At 41.2% G+C, this 6,476-nt stretch overlaps 1 protein-coding gene across 1 annotated transcript in view; it reads right to left on the bottom strand.

Moving 5' to 3' along the window:
• Nucleotides 1-6,476, bottom strand: part of MYLK4 (myosin light chain kinase family member 4) — a 154,222-nt gene continuing 147,746 nt past the window's right edge. Inside the window, exon 13 of the mRNA XM_004700179.3 lies at nt 1-4,660. The gene's annotated coding sequence lies outside the window, so the exon portion shown is untranslated. The remainder of the gene's footprint in view (nt 4,661-6,476) is intronic.

Below are 6,476 nucleotides of genomic sequence, written 5' to 3'. Positions count from 1 at the left end.
TAAATTAAGTCCATGTTTATTTCTCAATATAATACATATCAATGACTGTTATACATATTTATAAGGCACAGAGATACAACTAAATGAAAATATGTTCAGAAACAAAAATATCCAGCATATATAGTCACCCCATTATGAATCCATTTTTATTTCTGATCTATATTGATAAACCTCACCAAAAGGATACATTGACAAGTAGTTGATCACAAAACATCAAATGTTTACTCATGTATAAGAGGCTTCTGCTCTGTTAATAGGTGATAGTAGAATAATTGAATCGTGGAAGTTAAAACTGCCCTTTAAAGACCATCAACACACGCACAAAAATGTTACTAAAATGGAACATATTTGAGAAAATTGAGAGCAATTTGGGAAAACAGAACCTAACCCAGGAGCTCAACATCTACTGTGGATTGAACCATACCACCCTAAAATATATGTTGTAAATCCTTACCTCTATGCCTGTGGTTACCATCTCATTTGGGGAATGGGTTGTCTTGGTTATCTTAATAAAACAAGATTAGCGAAGAGTGTTCTTGAGCGAAAGTTCTTTGAGATGCAAAAGTAATTAAGTAAGCAAGCAGAGGTGAGCAAAGCCATGCACCAAGTCATATGAAGATCAACCAGGAACAGAAACTCAAAGTGACAAGAGCTTTGCCCTAAAGCTGGTACCCTAAACTCAGACTTCTAGCGTGCGAGAGTGTGGTATTTCTGTTAAAGAACACTACATAATTAAGACAGTATCTAATAATACAGAATCAAGTTTAAGGAAAGAAGAAATTTCCTTTGGGAATCATTAATTCTACCCAGAAAAGACTTTTGGAGAGAGTTGTGATATTTAAGATGGATTTTATTTCTAACTAAGAAAAATGAGAAGGAGTATTAAAAATAAAGCAAACTGGGTGCATCTAAAGTGGTGAAATATGAGCCTCCGTTATGCTGAATCTAATGCTTGTATTGCTACTTTCAGTGGTGGTTGGTTGAGTGATAGGGAAATGATAGCTGAGCTGGGTATAACAACCATGCCCAGTGAAGCATCCTGCCTTTTCCTTTCAGTTATGTTCTCACAAATGAGTCTTCCAACTGAAGTTCCTTATATTGACTTTGTTATTTTTGTTAGATGTCTTCAAGTCAGTTCTGACTCACAGAAATCCATTCAGGAAAGAGCAAAACACTGCCTAGCCCTGCACTATTCTCACAAAGCTGCTCGATAGCCCTTCCTAAATGAGCAGTGTTTATACACTGACACCCTTGCCTAATTCAGGAGCAGAGGCAGACGAAACAGGAGGAATGAAAAAGGGAACTAAATAAGGAGTTAAACCTTCGCTCTAAAATATCAAAAATGCTAATAATAACATCCATAAAATGAATGAAAATGAAAGTATTCATATATCTTTCAAAGAATTCACACCAAAGTATGCCATGATGATGACAGCATGTCTACTTTTAAAAAGGAGAAAAAATTAATATAAAGTCATACAAAAATCAAATGCAAACAAGTGCTTCCCCATTTCAACGTAGAAATCTTTCAACCTCTTCACCAAGTTAGTTGAGTCTGGTTCAAAGTCCTTTATGCACATTATGTAACAAATTGGAGCATGCGCCCTATTTCCCGAACTGTTCGTTAGCCACAGATGTTGTGTAAGTCTTGGGTCTTGGTACCTTCAACATCACAGGGGTGGGCATGTTTTTTACTTCATGCTTTGTGAGGTCTATTTCTTTCCAGACAGTAGGTAGTACTACAGCAATGCTTTATTTTCCTCCATTGTCTAAAGAAAGAACTGGTTTGTGTTGGGAGAAGGGGGTGTCACACAGCCATAAAGTACAATGTGGGGATGAAAATACCATGAAGTGAATGGAGGAGAAATATAGCCTCTTAAGCCCTAACAACTTCTTGGAAAAATAGATCACAATCTTTCCAGTCCAGCCAGGTTCACTTCTCTGGGTCCATGCTCCCATCTGTTCTGGTTCCTCTGCTCTGTGCAGTCCATTCCCAGGGGAGCAGCAGCATGCGAATGTCAGACTCTCTGGCGCAGACGTACATGAGTGGAAGGGAGGGAACAAAAGGAGCATCAGACTGATACTCTCACATTTCACTGTCACTGAGATGGGACAAGGCAAAATACCTCCAGCTTGGGTATAAAAGGCACCCCACTAGCATGAGGAGGCGCCCATCCAAATATGGAAATCCAACTACAAAGTTAAACAAGATCCATTTTCAAAGTAGAGCTTCCTTTCTAAACCTTAAAAAAAAGCAAAAACTCTACACACACACACACCCCTGCCTAACCGCTAGGTCATTGGTGCATACTTTTGGCAAGGCAAGTATTCCTTTGTTGGGCTTAGGCTGTCTATTCAGTGGAGTTTGGGGATAATCGCTTACCAATGAGAGTCAGAATGGAAGCTGGACACAAACCACTCATCTCACAGAGACCCTCTGATGTTCTAGTAGATAATCCATGCCACAGGACAAACATGCCCTTCCGTGTGGGGCTTGAAAATCAGACCCTTGTGTCTTATTTAGCCCTTGAATGAAGGCCAGTGCTCTGTGGTATAATGGAGTATTAATGCATGCACTGACTTGTGTTTTTCCAGACTCGACGAATAGCATCAGCTAAAGATAGCACAGTAATATAACATTTCAGTCATGGCCTTTTTTTTTTAAGGAAACTAAATTAAACATTTTAAGGATAGTCACATAACAGGAACAGGAGAAACCAAACTTGGATAAATGCATATGCCAAAGGAAAGGAGAAGTGCATCATAACCTAAGAGCAAAGGCTAGAAAGAAGCCAGTTTCTTGCCTAGCATGACCACAAAATTGGCATGTGGCCTTATCCAAATTACACATTTTCTCCTCTCTCTATTTCCCCTTACCTTAGACATGAGACTAAGGGCGTTGAGTTATTCTTGGGTATGCTATAAGGATTCACTGAGAGGATATGAGAAATCATTTTAAAAAGCCAATTCAAATGAGATCTGTCCCTGCTAAGACAGCACCCAAGTCATTTGTGATACCTTTGCGTGCTCTCGTGACAATGGTAGGGCAGAATGAGGTACTGATCAAGATAAAGGTATTATTCGAGCGGATCTTCACCAGAGAGTCTTGGCAACCGACAATGGGAAATGAGCTTGAGAAGCTACGCATGTCTCATGTTGGACATACAATAGGGGTTCAGTGTGGCGTTGCCTGGTCTCCTCTTCACAAAGAAATGAGCCACAGGTCTTGCTTTTCCAAACCCTGTGCCTTCTGCCCAAGCATTGACCATGTGTAGTAGAGAACATTTCCCTTATTAGAGACCTCTCATGAAATGACACACGACCCCAGGGAATAAGAAGAATCTGATTGGAAATCATTCTCCTGTCCAAAAAGTGAACAAAGCAGTCCACTGATTTTCAGCATTAAATTCTGGTTTTGTTTTTGCTTTTGTTTGTTTTTATAATTTTGTTTAGTGCTGAATTCAATCACCACTAAGTCACTAAGGCTATGCATAGGTGGGATGACTGGTCTTAATAAATATTTGCATTTACCCAGAGATTGGGAGCTGTTTCCCAAATTACACCTACCACCGGAAGCCAAGCTCCTCCTTCCTTCACTGTTGGGATTTGAGGGAAAACTTCAGAGGTTGTCATTTTGAAGATCAACAATCAATTGAGACTTCTTGCATCACCTCTACATCCTAGGGTGTCTCATGTGGATGGATGAGAAGAAACCAGGAAGTGAACTCCGAAAATGTGTTTTACTCATTTGAAAGCAGAATCAGCTACTTTAAAGAAATGAATGTGCTTGGGGGGAGAATTCAGAATGAATGGAAGAGACAGGGTCAGATGGCTTGTCCTTCAGAATTCAGAGAGGTCGTATGTTTCTAAAAGAAAATTATCGATCCATTGAACTCATCTGCTTTCAGACCAAATGAAAAGAATCAAGTCAGAGAAATGACGTGTTTAAGGGCGTGACAGACTTGGGATTTTTTTTCTGGCCATATAAATAGCTCTTTAAGGCATAGTTTAATTACTTGCTGCTATTTTCTCCCTCTAAATGCATCCTCGGATTTCAAAAGGTCAAATGAAATCTCACGTATGATTTCACCTTCCATGTAGAAGACCATGATTCCAGACCAAGACACTTTGTGGGCCGCCACCAGGCTGGTTTCAACAGAGCTTCCAAACTAAGACAGACTAGAAAAGAAAGACCGGGAAATGTACTTGGAAAGTCAGCCAGTAAACATCCAATGAATGACAAAGGTCCCATCCCATTGTGCAAGGGGGTTGCTCTGAGCTGGAGCCCATTGGACATCAGTCAATACCAAACACATGATTTCTCTAGTGATCTGAGAAATAGGCATCACGTAACCCCTCACTCAGCAACGGAGACCAAAGAAGGAGATAAAAAAAAAATCAAAGCTAAAAAAGTCAGGCAGACATCTTCCCAAGGGTGAGCTTCCAAAGGGGAGATGGGATGGAAGGCATGGGATGCAGGCACGGTGCCTGCACTTCCTGGGTCTCTCCGTGGGTCCCTTAGGTGCTCTGCTGCTCAAGAAAGCGGGTGGCTCCACTGGCTAAGGCCCCTGCCAGTCATCTCAGGGGTCAAGGCATCAGAACTGCTGATTTTTTCCAAAATCTTCTCCCTGCAACAGCAGCAGCAGCCACGGCAGTTTTCCTGCAAAGCAAACAAAATATGAATCTTGTTAATTCAGCAGGGCTTTTAAAATTGTAATTAGCTGGTTATGCCCCTTAGGGAAACCACAGATGATTTTTTACAACATGTATGTGTGTGGGAGAAAAAAAAAAGAAACCTCTTGAAGTACTCCACTGCTTACCAAATTTTTTTTCTTTTTATTTTTTTAAGTTTATGTGAGATATTTTAGTGCTCTTTGCAATACTGAAGGACAAGGCTTCTTTGTTTCGTCTGAGGTACAACCAGCCCCTGGAGCCGTGGCCGCCCATTCGTTTTGTCGTCAGTGCAAATCACCGTGTGAATATTTCCATTTGCTTTTATAACCACATCTGACCTGGGTCGGTCAGACCACTTGCTCCCCTAGGTTATTCCTCTGGGTCTGAAGAAGTACCCTAAATTTACATCTCAGAGTCTGGCAAAAGATGCGATAGAAATGAGAAATGAAATGCCACTCGGTTGATTTTTGAAATGTTTCCTCAACACATCAAAAAACCTCGAGCAAATTGGAGGAGATTTATGTGCCTCCATTTGCATTGTGAACTGTGCTTTATTCCTACCGCCTGGAAGTCTTTCTGTTTCCACAGGAATAATCTTCAACCACCAGATTTTAAAAATCAATATTGTCTCAGATTTGGTTTTACTCATAAGATAGCTTGCCAAAAATCTTACCCTGCAAGGGAAGGAGGAAATATTGCAGTAAAGGATTTTTCTATAACTGTCTTCTCAAATAAGGCTGCCCCTCAGTTTGTTTTCATCTATAAGAAGGAAGGGAGGACAGAAGGAAGGGAAGGGAGCGGGAGGGGAAAGGAAAAGAACGGAAAAGAAAGAAAGAAGGAAGAAATAAGCCAAGAAGCATCATCTCAACCACTTGGACCTGAAAGAATTCTTCCTGGCCTGTGATTGCTGGTTAGGTGGCACCGAGTCAGTTCTGACCCATAGCGACCCAATGTAGAACAGAACGAGAGACTGTCCAGTCCGGTGCCAATCGCACTCCTGTTCCTCTATTTGCGCCCATAAATTCCTGTCACCAAATGTGATTAAGGAGCCCAGGAAAGGCAAGCAGAGATGAACTCCATTGAGAAATGGGGGTCATCAACAATTCAAGCAAAGGTTTTGATCTACTGGGTTGGTGTGGCCATCCAACTTTGATTACCTTCTCTATGTAGATATCACCTCCTGGGGCAACATTGTCATGCACCACAGTGGATTCAAGGAGAAAGAGCTCTACCCAACCTACACACATTTCCTCATAGTTCTTACCCCCAAGATCACAGTGGTTTTGAACACAACCCGCTCAACCGATGAATGCATTCCCACCAGGGCTCTAAAGTGACCATCGTTACAGCGGGAAGGTTGTTGATGACCGACTCTCAGGTTATGAGGTGACGGAGACAGGGAGCTTCAAAGATGCTTCTGGGTAAGTCGGTGGGGTGGGAGAGGAGAACCAGCCCGTCTGGCTGCCACCATAGCTTACCTGGGAGGCAGGCCTGTGTGCTTGTCTTCTCATTGTTATCACAAGAAACCAGACTTTTGACTCTTTCCAAAACTAGAATGTCTCATTTTTGACAAAGAAAACTGGTCTTTGTATATCGAAAGCATAAGCCTTCATTTTGGCCTTTCTTAGAGGACTGATAAATGCCAAATGCCTTCCTAACACTGTGTTGTGCTTTCTAGGACAATTTATTGATTTACCTGAACCATCTTATTCTACAAAAAATTCAAGGCAGTTTATAAGAATATATGAGAGGCCTCTAAAAGTCTGTGGGAAAATTCCATGACCTTTTTGTTTCTTTTTTTT

This window comes from Echinops telfairi, unplaced genomic scaffold (genome assembly GCF_000313985.2).
Source record: "Echinops telfairi isolate 266 unplaced genomic scaffold, ASM31398v2 ScPeMD7_7424;HRSCAF=8462, whole genome shotgun sequence".
NCBI lineage: Eukaryota > Metazoa > Chordata > Mammalia > Afrosoricida > Tenrecidae > Echinops > Echinops telfairi.
The sequence above is the reverse complement of the archived record's forward strand: the minus strand, read 5'-3'. Positions and strand labels throughout refer to the sequence as shown.